The following is a 17,316-nucleotide window of genomic DNA, read 5'->3' as shown; positions in this document are numbered from 1 at the left end:
CTTCGGCAGCTTGTGACCAGCAACGATCAACTATTCTTTATCCTTGGAAGAGAGAACAAAGTTTTCAGTGCAGCAAGAAGTAAAGAAGGTTTAAAGGGAGACATTCCTAAGGTGGTAAAAACTGAGCTACCAAGGGGAATGGGCCATTTAATGCGCAATAAACGTTTTAAAAGAAATACAGAGTGTGTTTCTAAAGTCAGCGTCCTGGACTTGGCAGTAAGCTGAAGAGATTTCGCTGTCCACCACCTACCTTTTTTTTTTTTTTTTTAATTTACTCATTTTAAAGAGAGACAGAGCAATAGAGAGAAAGAGAGAAGGGGGAGGAACAGGAAGCATCAACTCCCAAATGTGCCTTGACCAGGCAAGCCCAGGGTTTCAAACCAGTGACCTCAGCATTCCAGGTAGACTCTTTTTTTTTTTTTTTTTTTTGTATTTTTCTGAAGTTGGAAATGGGGAGGCAGTCAGACAGACTCTCGCATGCGCCCGACCGGGATCTACCTGGCACGCCCACCAGGGGCGATGCTCTGCCCACCTGGGGCATTGCTCTGTTGCAACCAGAGCGATTCTAGCGCCTGAGGCAGAGGCCATAGAGCCATCCTCAGCCCCCGGGCCAACTTTGCTCCAGTGGAGCCTTGGCTGCGGGAGGGGAAGAGAGAGACAGAGAAGAAGGAGAGGGGGAGGGGTGGAGAAGCAGATGGGCGCTTCTTCTGTGTGCCCTGGCCGGGAATTGAACCCAGGACTTTTGCATGCCAGGCTGACGCTCTACCACTGAGCCAACAGCCAGGGCACCAGGTAGACTTTTAATCCACTGTGCAACCACAGATCAGGCCCACCACCTGCCTTTTGCAACTTATTTTATGTCTGGTGTGTATGTGGGTGTGTACAAGATTGTTTAAAGAAGACTTTTTTTTTCTTTTTAGTTTGTGGGGTCTATTTAGTTTGTGTTATCCTGGCTCAGCCACCATTATCACTTGAGAAGATATTTGAAGCACCCACTGTGCTAAGAAAATGCTCTTCAGCCTGACCAGGCGGTGGCGCAGTGGATGGAGCATCAGACTGGGATGCAGACGACCCAGGTTTGAGACCCCAAGGTCGCCAGCTTGAGCGCAGGCTCATCTGGTTTGAGCAAGGGCTCGCCAGCTTGAGCCCAAGGTCGCTGGCTCGAGCAAGGGGTTACTCGGTCTGCTGAAGGCCCGTGGTCAGGGCATATGTGAGAAAGCAATCAATGAACAACTAAGGTGTTGCAACGCGCAATGAAAAACTAATGAGTGATGCTTCTCATCTCTCCGTTCCTGTCTGTTCCTGTCTAACTCTCCCTGTCTCTGTAAAGAAAAACAAAAAAAAGAAAGAAAGAAAGAAAGAAAGAAAGAAAGAAAGAAAGAAAGAAAGAAAGAAAGAAAGAAAGAAAGAAAGAAAGAAAGAAAATGCTCTTCAGACCAAGCCTCTTTGCTTTTTCTTTTCTTTTTTTTTTTTTTTTTTTTTTTTGATAAATTTTAATGGGGTTACATTGATAAATCCGGGTACATATGTTCAGAGAAAACAGCTCTAGGTTATTTTGACATTTGCTTATGCTGCATTCCCATCATCCCAAGTCCAATTGTCTTCCATCACCTTCTAACTGGTTTTCTTTGTGCCCCTCCCCTCCCTCTCCTCCTCCCAACCCCATAACCCCCACACTCTTGTCCATGTCTCTGAGTCTCAATTTTATGTCCCACCTATGTATGGAATCATATAGTTCTTAGTTTTTTCTGATTTACTTCTTTCGCTCAGTATAATGTTATCAGGGTCCATCCATGTTGTTGTAAATGATCCGATGTCATCATTTCTTATGGCTGAGTAGTGTTCCATAGTATATAGGTACCAAACCTTTTTAATCCACTCATCCTCTGACGAACACTTGGGCTGTTTCCAGATCCTCGCTATTGTGAACAATGCTGCCATAAACATGGGGGTGCATTTCTTCTTTTCAAACAGTGCTATGGTGTTCTTGGGGTATATTCCTAACAGTGGGATAGCTGGGTCAAAAGGCAGTTCGATTTTTTTTTTTTTTTGAGGAATCTCCATACTGTTTTCCACAGTGGCTGCACCAGTCTGCATTCCCACCAGCAGTGCAGGAGGGTTCCCTTTTCTCCACATCCTCGCCAGCACTTATTCTGTGTTGTTTTGTTGATGAGCGCCATTCTGACTGGTGTGAGGTGATATCTCATTGTAGTTTTAATTTGCATTTCTCTAATGATTAGTGATGTTGAGCATTTTTTCATATGCCTATTGGCCATCTGTATGTCCTCTTTGGAGAAGTGTCTATTCATTTCTTGTGCCCATTTTTTGATTGAATTGTTTGTCTTCCTGGTATTAAGTTTTACAAGTTCTTTATAAATTTTGGTTATTAACCCCTTACCAGATGCATTGTCAAATATATTCTCCCATTGTGTAGTTTGTCTTTTTATTCTGTTCTTATTGTCTTTAGCTGTGCAGAAGCTTTTTAGTTTGATATAGTCCCATTTGTTTATCCTGTCTTTTATTTCACTTGCCTGTGGAGACAAATCGGCAAATATATTGCTGTGAGAAATGTCAGAAAGCTTACTGCCTATGTTTTCTTCTAAGATGCTTACGGTTTCACGGCTTACATTTAAGTCTTTTATACATTTTGAGTTGATTTTTGTGCATGGTGTAAGTTGGTGGTCTAGTTTCATTTTTTTGCAGGTAGCTGTTCAATTTTCCCAACACCATTTGTTGAAGAGGCTGTCTTTTCTCCAATGTATGCTCTTACCTCCTTTGTCAAATATCAGTTGTCCATAAAGGTGTGGGTTTATTTCTGGGTTCTCTGTTCTGTTCCATTGATCTATATGCCTGTTCTTATGCCAGTACCAGGCTGTTTTGAGTACAATGGCCTTATAGTATAACTTGATATCCAGAAGAGTGCACCACTTTTTTCTTCCTTTTCAAGATTGCTGAGGCTATTCGTGTTCTCTTTTGGTTCCATATAAATTTTTGGAATATGTGTTCTATATCTTTGAAGTAACTCATTGGTATTTTAATCGGTATTGCATTGAATTTATAAATTGCTTTGGGTAATGTAGACATTTTAATGATGTTTATTCTTCCTAACCATGAGCACGGTATATGCTTCCACTTGTTTGTATCTTTCCTGATTTCTTTTATCAATGTTTTATAATTTTCCGAGTACAAGTCTTTAATCTCCCAGGTTAATTATTCCTAGGTACTTTATTTTTTTGGTTGCAATGGTAAAGGGTATTGATTCCTTAATTTCTCTTTCTGACAATTCATTGTTAGTGTATAAAAATGCCTCTGATTTCTGAGTATTAATTTTATATCCTGCCACCTTGCTGAATTCATTTATCAGGTCTAGTAGTTTTTTTACTGAGACTTTAGGGTTTTCTATATACAATATCATATCATCTGCAAATAATGATAGTTTTACTTCTTCTTTTCCAATTTGGATGCCTTTTATTTCTTTTTCTTGTCTGATTGCTGTGGCTAGGACTTCCAGAACTATGTTAAATAAGAGTGGTGAAAGGGGGCACTCCTGCCTTGTTCCTGATCTTAAGGGGATTGCTTTTAATTTTTGCCCATTGAGTATGATGTTGGCTGTGGGTTTGTCATAGATGACCTTTATCATGTTGAGGTATGTTCCCTGTATTCCCACTTTGCTGAGAGTTTTGATCATAAATGGGTGCTGGATTTTATCAAATGCTTTTTCTGCATCTATTGAAATGATCATGTGGTTTTTCTCCTTCCTTTTGTTTATGTGATGAATCACATTGATTGATTTGTGAGTATTGTACCAGCCTTGCCTCCCAAGAATAAATCCCACTTGATCCTGGTGTATGATTTTTTTCATATATTGCTGGATCTGGTTTGCTAATATTTTGTTGAGGATTTTTGCATCTAAATTCATCAGGGATATTGGCCTATAGTTTTCTTTCTTTGTGTTATCTTTGCCTGGTTTGGGAATCAGAATTATGCTCGCCTCATAAAAGGAGCTTGGAAGTCTTCCTTCCTCTTGAATTTTTTGAAATAGCTTGAGAAGGATAGGAGTTAGTTCTTCTTTGAATATTTGGTAGAATTCACTTGTGAAGCCATCAGGCCCAGGACTTTTCTTTGTTGGGACTTTTTTGATAACTGTTTCAATCTCATTTGTTGTAATTGGTCTGTTTAGGTTTTCTGATTCTTCCAGATTAATTTTTGGAAGATTATATTTTTCAAGGAATTTGTCCATTTCATCTAGGTTGTCTAGTTTTTTGGCGTACAGTTCTTCATAGTATTTTTTTTACAATATTTTGTATTTCTGTTGTGTCAGTTGTTATTTCTCCACTCTCGTTTCTATTTTATTTATTTGAGTCCTCTCTCTTTTTTTCTTGGTGAGTCTCGTTAAAGGTTCCTCAATCTTGTTTACCTTTTCAAAGAACCAGCTCCTGGTTTCATTGATCCTCTGTATTGTTTCTTTAGCCTCTATGTCATTTATTTCTGCTCTGATCTTTATTATTTCCTTCCTTCTACTAGCTCTGGGCTTTACTTGCTGTTCTTTTTCTAGTTCTTTTAGTTGTAGGGTCAAGTTGTTTATTTGAGCTTTTTCTAGCTTCTTGAGGTATGCCTGTAATGCTATAAACTTCCCTCTCAGGACTGCTTTTGCTGTGTCCCATAAATTTTGAGTTGATGTATGCTCATTATCGTTCGTTTCTAGGAATTTTTTAATTTCTTCTTTGATCTCATTTTTTACCCATTCGTTATTTAATAACGTGCTATTTAGTTTCCAAATGTTTGAGTATTTTTTCAGATTTTCTGTTGTGGTTGATTTCTAATTTCATTCCATTGTGATCAGAGAAAGTGCTCGATATGATTTCAATATTCTTAAATTTGTTGAGATTGCTTTTGTGCCCTAACATGTGGTCTATTCTAGAGAATGTACCATGAGCGCTTGAAAAGAATGTATATTCTGCTGTTTTAGGGTGAAAGGTTCTGAAGATATCTATTAAATCGATGTGTTTAAGTCTGCTGTTTCTTTGTTGATTTTCTTTCTTGAGGCTCTATCTAGTGATGTTAGTGGGGTATTGAAATCCCCTACTATTATAGTATTGCTGTTGATCTCGCCCTTTAAGTCCATCAACGTCTTCTTTATATGTTTAGGTGCTCCTATATTAGGTGCATAGATATTTATAATGGTTATATCTTCCTGTTGGATTGCTCCCTTTATCATTATGTAGTGACCTTCTTTATCTGTTACTATAGTCTTTGTTTTAAAGTCCATTTTGTCTGATATAAGTATTGGTACCCCAGCTTTTTTTTTTCATTTCCATTTGCATGAAATATTTCTTTTCCATCCTTTTATCTTTAGTCTTTGTGCATCTTTTGTTTTAAGGTGTGTCTCTTGTAGACAGCATATGTATGGGTCCTGTTTTCTTTTTTTTTTTTTTTTTGCATTTTTCTGAAGCTGGAAATGGGGAGAGACAGTCAGACAGACTCCTGCATGCTCCCGACCTGGATCCACCCGGCACGCCCACCAGGGGGCGATGCTCTTCCCACCAGGGGGTGATGCTCTGCCCATCCTGGGCGTCGCTATGTTGCCACCAGAGCCACTCTAGCGCCTGAGGCAGAGGCCACAGAGCCATTCCCAGCGCCTGGGCCATCTTTACTCCATTGGAGCCTTGGCTGCGGGAGGGGAAGAGAGAGACAGAGAGGAACGCGCGGTGGAGGGGTGGAGAAGCAAATGGGCGCTTCTCCTGTGTGCCCTGACCAGGAAACGAACCCAGGACTTCTGCACACCAGGCCGACGCTCTACCACTGAGCCAACTGGCCAGGGCTGGGTCCTGTTTTCTTATCCATGCAGCTACCCTATGTCTTTTGATCGGATCATTTATTCCATTTACATTTAAGGTTATTATTGATATGTAATTGTTTATTGCCATTTTAGTCTTTAAAATTGTATTCGTCTTTTGCTATATTCTTTTTCTCCTTTGATCTGTTTATAACAGGCCCCTTAGCATTTCTTGCAGCCTTGGTTTTTTTTGTGTTTTTTTTTTTTTTCATTTTAGAGAGGAGAGGGAGAGACAGAGAGAGAGAAGGGGGGAGGAGCTGGAAGCATCAACTCCCATATGTGCCTTGACCAGGCAAACCCAGGGTTTTGAACTGGCAACCTCAGCGTTTCCAGGTCGACGCTTTATCCACTGCACCACCACAGGTCAGGCGCAGCCTTGGTTTGGTTGTAGTAAATTCCTTGAGGGTTTTTTTGTCTGTAAAGCTTTTTTTTTCTCCTTCAACTTTAAGTGATATCTTTGCTGGATAAAGTAGTCTTGGTTGTAGGCTTTTATTCTGCATTACTTTGAGTATTTCTTGCCATTCCCTTCTGGCCTCAAGTGTTTCTGTTGAGAAGTTGGAAGTCATCCTTATGGGGGCCCCTTTGTAGGTGACAGTCTTTTTTTCTCTAGCAGCTTTTAATATTTTCTCTTTATCACTCAGCTTTGGTATTTTAATTATGATGTGTCTTGGTGTTGATTTCTTTGGGTTTCTCTTTAATGGAGTTCTCTGTGCTTCCTGAACATGTGACATGTTTTCCTTCCTTAATTGAGGGAAGTTTTCAGCTATGATATGCTTGAACAACGTCTCTATCCCTTGTTCTTTCTCTTCTTCTTCGGGAACCCCTATGATGCGGATGTTATTTCTCTTCATGTTGTCACAGAGCTCTCTTAGAGTTTTCTCAGACTTTTTGAGTCTCTTCTTTTTTCTCCTCTGCTTCCGTGCCTTTATTTATCGTGTCCTCTAACTCGCTGATTTGATTCTCAGCTTCATCCATCCTGCTTTTAATTCCTTCCATTGTGTTCTTCATGTCTGATATTGTATTTGTCATTTCTGACTGATTCTTTTTTATTATTTCAATGTCCTTCTTTATATTTGCTATCTTTATTTAGGTGTTAGTAATGACCATCCATTGTTGTTCTAATATCTTTGAGCATCCTAACAATCTTTATTTTAAACTCTGCATCTGGTAATTTGGTTATATCTGATTCATTCAGGTCCTTTTCTGGGGATTTCTCTTGATTTATTTGTGTTGCATTTCTCTGCCTTCTCATCTTTTCTGTGTAAAAGAAGGTCTTGGTCACTGGAGTCCACTGGGTATAGCCTCTGTTCCCTAGGTATGGTCTGTCTGCAGGTCCGTTACCCCCTCTGCTGTTGCTGCCTAGGGCATTTGGGTATGGGCGTAGCCGGTGCCTGCCCACTGGGGCTGTTGCTGTGGTTTCCGCCTCTCCTTCACGGAGTGGCTGTGATCATGTCCTCAGGTATACAAGCCTTGGTGGCTTTGGCCTTCACCCCGCCCTTGTGGGTGGCATTATTCTTGGCCCTGAGGGCAGTGGCAGCACTTTTGCTCAGCTGCGGGTCTCTGCCTGTTTCCGGGCTTCCACCTCGCCCTTGCAGGAGGAGCCCGCTTGTGGCACAGCTGCAAACCTTGGCTCCACAGGCCAGGTGGGACTGCGTGCCCATGCTCAGTAGCCAGACTCTGCCTGTTCTGGGTTTTTGGCTCCACCCTCACGGGAGGAGCCGGCTCCCAAGTCAGGCGACAAGCCTCGGTTCCGCAGGCAGGGCAAGGCTGTGCTCCTGCGCCCTTGCTCAAGGGCAGGTCTCCACCTCTTTCGGGGTTCCCGCCCTTCCCCCCCCTCCCCGCAGGCTGGATTACAGGGCCCGCAGCTGGGCTTGACCTCTTTTGCACGCTCCCCTCCTCCCCAGCCGGCAAGACTGAGCTCACACCTGGGCCCAGTGGTGGCCACCTGGCTTCCGCCCTTGCCGGCAGAACCGTGCTTCCGCGTCCCACCACTGCCAGCCCTCAGGCGAGCCCTCAGCCATGTGGATGGGGCGCTACAGCTGAGACCCTAAGACTCACTACTGTAGACCCAAAAGCTCCCTCCTTCTAAGCGACTCTGCTCTGAGTGCCGTGGGGGAGCTTGTTTGGCTGGTGTCCTGCTTCCCTTTGCTGGTATTGCTGCTTCCGGGGGAAATATTCACTTCAGATTTGGGGAGTGACTCGTCCCAGAGGTTAGGGTGGCTGTCTCCCAAAATGTTTCTCCCTGTGCCTCCTAGATTACACTCTCTTCCTGCTACTCCGGTCCTCTCCTCTCTCCCTGACCCCCGGAGCCCTGGGTGAGTGGTTGTGAGAGAGGTGTTCTGCGCAGTCCCTTTAAGAAGAATCCTGGGTCTGAGAAATCAGTCTCTTTCTCACAAACAGTATCCTGTCTTGTTTCCAGCTGTATGGACAGCTAACTACTGTCCATACACCTCTGCTAGGCTCTGGGGCTGCAGGCTGGGGCTTTGTTCCTGGGATTCAGGACCCTCCCCTCTCTGCTAAACTCACTTCCCACCACACGAGTCTCTCCCGGCTGCCGTGTGCTCAGGGGGAGCTGGGCAGCCCTCTCCGCGTTTCCGCTTTTCCTACCAGTCTCGGTGTGGCTTCTTCAGTGTTCCTTGGTTGAAGAGTCCTCTTAGTTTAGTCCAAAGTTGGTTTTTCCAGATGATAGTTCTTAAAATTAGTTTTTAATCCACTTTGGTTCTGGGAGGTGGGAGTTTGTACGTCCGCCTACTCCATCACCATCTTGTCTTCTCCTCTGTGCTTTTTCTTGAAAAGAAGAATATCCTTGAGATTCTCCAAGTTAAAGTGAGGGGCAGGATACCTGGGAGCCAGTGTCCTGGGGTCTGCAGCCTCCAGGCCTGGTCACCCAGGTATGTGAATGTCCCTGAGCACTTGGGCACAGGGTCTTGGGGACAGCTGACATCCTGAGAGACTGAAGGGACTAATCCTGACAAATTCTCCTTTCGCCACAGAAGCCTCTGGGGCTCGCCTACCTGATGAGGTACAGTCTGGCTCTCTTGCCTTCCCTGGTTAGGAGCATTGACTTTATCATCACCCCCACATCTAACCCCAAGGGCACGATGCTTCCCTTGGGAACAGGAACGAGCTAGGAAAAAGATGGCAATAGATGGTGGCAGTGAACCTTGCCCAAACTGGAGGTCACTGCCTTGGAAGCTGGTTCTCAGAGCCTTCTAGCTCTGTGGCCAGCTGTTCGAGGAAGAAGCCCTCACTGACCAAGTGCAGACCTCTTAGATGGAAACAGTAGAGCTGGCCTGAGTGACTCTACTGTGGCCCCATGTAACAAAAAGGGAAGTGGCTGACCTGTGGTGGCGCAGTGAATAAAGACTCAACCTGGAATGCTGAGGTCACCAGTTCGAAACCCTGGGCTTGCCCAGTACGAGAAGCAAGTACTATGATTTGATGCTTCGCACCTCTCCCTCCCCGCCTCCCCCTGACCCCCGGCTTTCTTCTCTAAAAAAAATTTAAGGCCCTGGCTAGTTGGCTCAGTGGTAGAGCGTCGGCCTGGTGTGCAGGAGTCCCGGGTTTGATTCCCGGCCAGGGCACACAGGAGAGGCGCCCATCTGCTTCTCCACCCCTCCCCCTCTCCTTCCTCTCTGTCTCTCTCTTCCCCTCCCGCAGCCAAGGCTCCATTGGAGCAAAGTTGGCCCGGGCGCTGGGGATGGCTCTGTGGCCTCTGCCTCAGGCGCTAGAATGGCTCTGGTTGCAGCAGAGCGATGCCCCAAGATGGGCAGAGCATCGCCCCCTGGTGGGCATGCCGGGTAGATCCCGGTCGGGCACATGTGGGAGTCTGTCTGACTGCTTCCCCGTTTCCAGCTTCGGAAAAATACAAAAAAAAATTTTTTTTTAAGTCAAGAAGGGAAGGTGCCCAGGGTGAGTGCCCACTGAGAAAGAGGAATTTGGGTCCCCTGTGCTGGTCCCAGTCACCTTTGTTCCTCAGGGTCTCCCTTTGATTGGCACTGGTAGCAGACAGAGTTGGGCTGTTGTTAGCAGCTGTGGTGGCAAAAAATGGTTCAGCCGGGAAAGCAGGCTGCAGGGCCCCAGGGAGGCCTTCGGGACTGCTGCCTCCTTTCCAAGAAACCATCGCATCTGATAGCTTTGAAATCCTTCCTGCACCCTGAATCCTCATGGTCAGTCTTCGATGTCAGAGTGAAAAGGCTAACAGGAGAGAAAGTGCCATTTTGTTTCCTTCTCTTTTTTTTTTTTTTTTTTTTTTTTGTATTTTTCTGAAGCTGGAAACGGGGAGAGACAGTCAGACAGACTACCGCATGCAACCGACTGGGATCCACCCGGCACGCCCACCAGGGGCGACGCTCTGCCCACCAGGGGGCGATGCTCTGCCCCTCCAGGACGTTGCTCTGCCGCGACCAGAGCCACTCTAGCGCCTGGGGCAGAGGCCAAGGAGCCATCCCCAGCGCCCGGGCCATCTTTGCTCCAATGGAGCCTCGCTGTGGGAGGAGAAGAGAGAGACAGAGAGGAAGGAGGGGGAGGTGGAGAAGCAAATGGGCGCTTCTCCTATGTGCCCTGGCCGGGAATCGAACCCGGGTACCCCGCACGCCAGGCCGACGCTCTACCGCTGAGCCAACCAGCCAGGGCCTGTTTCCTTCTCTTTATGAGCTGCCTCAACTGCCACTTTAGGAGGCCATCCCTCTGTACTGCTCACAGTCCCTCCCCCCGTCATGCTTAGTGAGGAGGGTAAGAAACCATCCGCCTAACTGATTTGCATCCCACCAGAACACCAACCCGGTGCCGCATCTTGTCACACAGAACCAAGGAGTCTATTAGACCAGGCGCTGGGGGTCACAGAGACCCCCAGTGCTGCTCCCAAACAGCCATTTGCTGCTGGACTTTACCCCTTGTGTCCCCTGCCCTGAGGGCTTACATGGTAAAGCTAGGGTCCCAGCCTCTGGGAGGCCGCGTGTGCTCTGCCTGAGAAGCCACTGTTGCCAGGACAGATGTGGAAGGGCAGACGGCGTCCTGTGACACCCCACACACACATACACCTTTCACGCCCGACAGCCTTTCTGAACCAGAGTGGACTTCTAAAGTAGGCTGTGTTTCAACCTTTGGCCCTGGGTGGGGTCAGCTATGCTGATGGCCCAGGCCCCAGAGCTAGGCAGGATGCAGGATACAGGTGACGGTCTTCCTGCCACCTGTCAGCCTGGGTCTGAAAGGCTACCTTCGTGTTGACCAGTCTGGGGAAGGCAAATGGCAGCGCTTCCCCCAGACCCAGAAGGAGGGCCTCAGAGTGCCGTGTGGGTGGACAGCTCCCATGAAATGAGGGCCAGAGCTGGTGTCTGCACACGTGAGAGGGCAGTAGGGGCGTGAGACATGGAACTTGTCTCTGACTCCTCCCGACTTCAGTAGCCTTAGGCACATTACTTAAGTGGTCAGTGCTTCCCTCCCTCTGTCTGGGAAGATCTCGGGAGCTGGGCACCAGCCTGTAGGATCTGGGGAGACCAACCACCAAAGGAGAGTAGGCCACTGTTTCTCTTCCTTGTGGGAGGGGATCGTTTCCGCCTCAGCAAATTCCCCCCACCCTCAGAGGTGCCGGGATGTGCCCTTCACCGAGGGCTGCAGGAAGCCTTCCCTCCGCGACGCCTAGCACCAGAGCCACCAGCCCACCCAAGCCAGGGACAAGCCCCCCAGTCCAGCAGGGCGTGTTCCTGGGGGCTCAGAGAGCAGCATTTCCTCTGCCCCTCCTCTCCCACTTGCCACCTCTGTGGGTCCGTTTGGGTTGGAAGGGGGCCGCTGCTGGGCAGGAGGCATTCTCCCTCCTCTCCTTCCCTCCACATCATGCAGGCAGACCTGGGAGGTGCCGCAGGCTTGGGCCCCAACCCTGTAATAAAGCTGGTGTCAGAATAAAGCAAGTTGCTGTCATTCTGCTGGTCTTGCTCTCCATTTGTGGAAAACACTACTCCTGTGAGGCACAGAGTGACACACAGTAAAACAGGGTGTGCATGTATTTATCTTGATGGAAAAGGCGGAAATACCATCTTCTTTCCTGAGGTTTTTGCCTGGGCGAAAGGACGGAGGGCAGCCCTTCTCCCTGCAGGTCCACTTGCTGTAAGCACTGAGCTGCATGCCTCTGGTGTGCCCTGCTGGGAGCACAGGTACACGCACCCAGGCCTCAGCTAGCAGACGCCATCCACCGGCAGGCACGGCATGTGCCCATCAGAGCCCTCTGCCTGGGTGATGGAAGAGCAGGCCTGTGGGCCCCTTGAAGCTGGGAGCCTGTCGGCAGCTGGTCCGGTTGGACCTTCAGCTCCTGTCAGGCTCAGGAGGCGGAGGCTGGTGAAGAACCTCACACTTAACACATGGAACAGCAGAACCATATCCGGCCCCAGGCCCCTTCACCCCAAGCCCCATGCTTTCCTCCTCCCTGGAGAGCTGTGCTCTGGGGACCCAGAGGGAGAACTAAGAGACACAGTCACTCTCCGGGACAGGGGAGGACAGTGAGCGCTGGGAGAGCTGCCTGCCTTGCCCAGCAGGATGCTGGCAGGCCTTCCTCCAGCTGAGGTGGGGACTGTGCCCCAGACCAGCAACTGGGAGCACCCACTCAGGCATTAGACAGTGCCTGGGTCTTCAGGGACTGACCATGACTTTGAGAGCTGAGTGGCGAGTTCAGCCAGGGAAGGGGGCCAGTACTGCTGTGTGGTACTAGAGCTGGTCTTCACCACCCAGTGGTCAGGGTCTGCACCACTCCTCCCAGCAATCCTACAGGGGTGTGCTTGGCTTCGTGGGATTTGGGTAAGTCCACAGTTTCAAACACTTCCCATTCTTCTTTTCCTCCAAGCCAACAGGGTGATCTCCTGACCCCTGTCCTTTGTCTGTATGCCCCTCTAAAGATGATCCCAAGTCCTCCAGCGGGGGTCGAACGACCAAAACACAGGGGTCGCCTAAAGCCATCGGAAATACATATTTTTATTTAAAAATGTATTGTATAATAAATATGTGTTTTCCTTTATTTAAAAATGTATTGTAGCCTGACCTGTGGTGGCGCAGTGGGTAAAAGCGTGGACCTGGAACGCTGAGGTCGCTGGTTTGAAACCCCAGGCTTGCCTGGTCAAGGCACATATGGGAGTTGATGCTTCCTGCTCCTCCCTCTGTTCTTTCTATCTCTTTCCTCTCTCTGTCTCTTTCTCTCTCTGTGTCTCCTCTCTCTAAAAAAATGAATAAAATGTAAAACATAAATAATAAAAAAAAATTAAATAAATAAATAAAAATGTATTGTATGATAAATATGTATTTTCCTTTATTTAAAAATGTATTGTAGCCTGACCTGTGGTGGCGTAGTGGATAAAGCGTCGACCTGGAAATGCTGAGGTCGCTGGTTCAAAACCCTGGGCTTGCCTGGTCAAGGCACATATGGGAGTTAATGCTTCCAGCTCCTCCCCCCTTCTCTCTCTCTCTGTTTCTCTCTCCTCTCTCTCCCTCTCTATCTCTCTCTCCCTCTCTCTGTCCTCTCTAAAAATGAATAAATAAATAAAAATAAATAAAAAATAAAAAAAAATGTATTGTATAATAAATATGTATTTTCCTTTATTTAAAAATGTATTGTATAATAAATATGTATTTTCCGATGGCTTTAGGCGACCCCTGTGTTTTGGTCATTCGACCCCCACCGGGGTCGCAACCCACAGGTTGAGAACCGCTGTCCTAGACCCTTCTCTCCTGCCTCCACCCAAGAGAACCTCTTTATTGGAGGCCATTGGCCACGTGCAGTAAGGACTGGACCAGGAATCTGCTCTGGCATCTGGCCCCAGTGGGCCACCACTTGGTGGGCTGACTGCTGACATGGGAAACAACACCCACACTATCTGCCCCACGAGATGGTTGTGGGCTGTAGGAGGTCAGAGATGCTGGGGGCACTGTGCTTGTCCTGCAGCTGCTGGGTCACATGCTGGTCACCGTGCCATACATGGCTGTTCTCCCCACAGGCCTGAACTTGGACCATGACCACAGCAGTTGTGCCAATGTCCCAGGAGGCGCAGGAGTGGCCCTCACCCCAGAGCTTGTGACAGGAAACAGCTGCAGCTGCTCCAGGCCGGCTGGCTTCCAGGAAATGCGTGATGACACCTGAAGTTTGGTGCAGCATTTTGTGGATAAGAGAGAAACCCACTAGGTTGGTTGGACTTGGGGAAATGCAGAATAAGACAAGAGAGCCAGGAACCACATGTGATGTGAGGCAGGCATCTCCTGGTCTTCATGTCAAACCCAGACATTCGCTCTTCACCCACCACAAGGCCAGCTCTGGTGTGTGTGGCTACAGCAATAAGAGTCGTGGTTCCCTCTCAGGGAACAACCAGCCCCACAGGCAGCCCTCACCTGGGCATCCGAGTACACCTTGTCTCAACATCCCCTTCTAACTGTTCCTCATGTAAAAGCCAGTCCTGCCAGGCCCCGGCCCCACCCTTACCTTGGCGTGGCTCAGCCATCTTTAAAGAGCCCACTTCCCGAAGGGCAGGCAGGGATGAGGCAGAGGCATGTTCCTAGGGCTTTCTAGCCCTCGTCCCTTGGGACCCTACCTCTCAGGAGGAGTCACTCTTACTCCCTGGATGGAGCCTCACCAGCAACTGTTGGCTGTGGGCCCTGCTAGAAATGTGGGGGGAAGGGAGGGAGGTTACCTAACACAGTGGTTCTCAAACTTTTTGAATTCAGGGCACATTTAAAATCCTACAAATAGCCTGACCTGTGGTGGAGCAGTGGATAAAGCGTCGACCTGGAACACTGAGGTGGCCGGTTCGAAACCCTGGGCTTGCCTGGTCAAAGCACATATGGGAGTTGATGCTTCCTGCTCCTCCCCCTTCTCTCTCTCTCTCCTCTTTGAAAATTGAATAAAGTCTTTTAAAAAAATCCTACAAATAATTGTAGGCGCACTATATACAAATTTCTAAGAAATGTGTTATAATGATTAATTCAAATATTAAAGAAAAAAATATAAAGTCCAAACGTGCTTTTATGGTAATTAAACAAAATAAATTCTACAAAATTAAATTTATTCTGACATTAAAAAATACTTTTATGTTACAGTTTTTGAGTAATGCTTTTTAGACTTCATAAAAAAGAGGGGTTAAAAAATTAAAAAACACCTGACCTGTGGTGGCGCAGTGGATAAAGCCTTGACCTGGAACGCTGAGGTCGCTGGTTTGAAACCCTGGGCTTGCCTGGTCAAAGCACATATGGGAGTTGAAGCTTCCTGCTCCTCCCCCCTTCTCTCTCTCTCTCTCAATCTCTCTCTCTCTCCTCTAAAATGAATAAATAAAAAATAATTTAAAAAAAAAATTAAAAACGACAAAAAAGTTATCTTTTTATATATACAGATACATTCTTAGTAAGATTTAGTAAATTCGGCAGGTCCCGGTGCAAATGTGTTTTTTCATTCTTGTGTTTATGAGAAACATGAGCCTGATGTCTCCTAGCGATTTCTTCAATGTTTGGGCATATATTTGAAAGGCAAACTCTCATTTCCTCATCAATACATTGAAGAATTTCTCTCTTTTTACTCTTAATTGTGCTGAAGGTAGAAAATCCTAATTCACATAAATAGGATGTTGAGAATTATAGTAAAATGTTCAAAGCTTTTTATTTATTTTTTTTATAAATAAATTTTTATTTTAATGGGGTGACATCAATAAATCAGGGTACATATATTCAAAGAAAACATTTCCAGGTTATCTTGTCATTTAGTTCTGTTGCCTACCCATCACCCAAAGAGAGATCGTCCTCCGTCACCCTCTATCCAGTTTTCTTTGTACCCCTCCCCCTCCCCCTCTCCCTCCTTCCCTCCCCCCACCCCCCGTAACCACCACACTCCTGTCCATGTCTCTTAGTCTCACTTTTATGTCCCACCAATGTATGGAATCCTGCAGTTCTTGTTTTTTTCTGATTCGCTTATTTCACTCTGCTTAATGTTATCAAGATTCCACCATTCTGCTGTAAGTGAGCCGATGTCATCATTTCTTCTAGCTGACTAGTATACCATGGTGTATATGTGCCCCATCTTCTTTATCCAGCCTTCTATATTTTTTTTACAGTGATTAAAAGCCTTTAAGCAAACTCCTGGCCAATACAGCAAGAATCCATAAAAGAGTAGTGTCCTTAACATGTTCACCAAGTCCAAGTTGGCCCCAACACCATGCCAAATCCCTGAAAAATGCAACCCGACCACAGTTCAGTCTGTTAGGAGCTGTCACAGGGAGCAGGAGTCCAGGAAAAGTCCACATCCAGGAAAAGTCTGCATGGCACTGGAATTGTTGTCAGCATTCTATACTTTGCAGCTCATGTCCAAGTCCCAATGACCGCTGCTTCTAGCTGGTAATGATTCAGGTAGACTGGAGAAGCCATTTGCAGCATGCGTGGATATGGAGCTTCTGTTCTCTTCTGCCTGGAGAGATGAGACCAGGTAGCTTTTCCCTGGAGCTCTGCGACTGTGGCATGGTAAAGAGAACCTTGGGATACACTAAGCTGGGTGGCAAAGGTAGATTCATAATAGAAGTTGGCAAAAGGGAGAAAGAGAGCTCTAAATTAGGAGTAGGTCCCAGCCTGAAATATGAGTGGGGCATTGAGGTAGGAGGGATAAAGGAAACACTATATATTAAGCAAAGCAGCAGAAAATAGGACTATCAACACCCACAACAGAGATCCTTGAGGGAAGAATAAAAAACCTGACTATTCAGGCAAAACATAGTTAAGTGGCCCTTGTGCAAATGAGATCAGTTTACCTGCTTCTTGGAAGAAATACCCTAGGCTTGTCCACAGTGTCGTAGATGGGGCCAGCGGCCCTGGACACCTTCAGCTTTCAGTGGCAAACCCCAGCTTTCTGGGCAAGGTTAGGTCATAGGTGGCTGGAGCAGGGCTGGAAGAGACTGAACCCTCCCTTAGAGGAGTGAGGGGGAAGCCTACCTTCCAGTGTCCCTGTTTCCTCGCAGCAGAGGCATGTAAGCCTGGCAGGCTTTAGCTCAATGACCTTCCTTTCCACTATTGAAGCAGGACCCAGATGGCATCCTATGAGACCCCTTTGGGGCATTGGAGCCTTTAAGGGTGTATCCTAAAAGCTGGTAGTTCCCCTGATCTCTATTGGGCTTTTTCTGCCTCTAGGTATCTTAAAAGCCATGCTCAGAAGATCTTGTTGAGGGGTTTGAGGATCCCCATCCACCTATATTAATCTTTTCCATATATCTGGAGCTATTTGGAAAAAGACAAAACAGTGTTATTAGCTGGATCTAATAAAGAAGGTAGTAGTTTGCAGGCAAAAAAGATTTGGTGTCTCCTGTTCATCAGCATTCAAAAGAAATGTAATTTTTTTTTTAAGTAAATAGCATGATATGGTAGACCCGTAGGAGTTCCAGGATATGACTACCCCTTTAAAAAAATTTTTTTAAATTGACCTTAAAATGTTTGCTGAGTACACTTTAATAATACCTTAACTTTAAAGATTG

General features: G+C 46.6%; 1 protein-coding gene across 1 annotated transcript in view; it reads left to right on the top strand.

The window, feature by feature from the left end:
• The window catches only part of MICAL3 (microtubule associated monooxygenase, calponin and LIM domain containing 3), a 218,919-nt gene extending 204,068 nt beyond the window's left edge, over positions 1-14,851 (top strand). The window contains exon 41 of the transcript XR_010751058.1: positions 13,764-14,851. The gene's annotated coding sequence lies outside the window, so the exon portion shown is untranslated. The remainder of the gene's footprint in view (positions 1-13,763) is intronic.
• The last annotated feature ends 2,465 nt before the right edge of the window (positions 14,852-17,316 follow it).

This window comes from Saccopteryx leptura, chromosome 4 (genome assembly GCF_036850995.1).
Source record: "Saccopteryx leptura isolate mSacLep1 chromosome 4, mSacLep1_pri_phased_curated, whole genome shotgun sequence".
NCBI lineage: Eukaryota > Metazoa > Chordata > Mammalia > Chiroptera > Emballonuridae > Saccopteryx > Saccopteryx leptura.
Note: the sequence above shows the minus strand (reverse complement) of the source record. Positions and strands in the feature narration are given on the sequence as shown.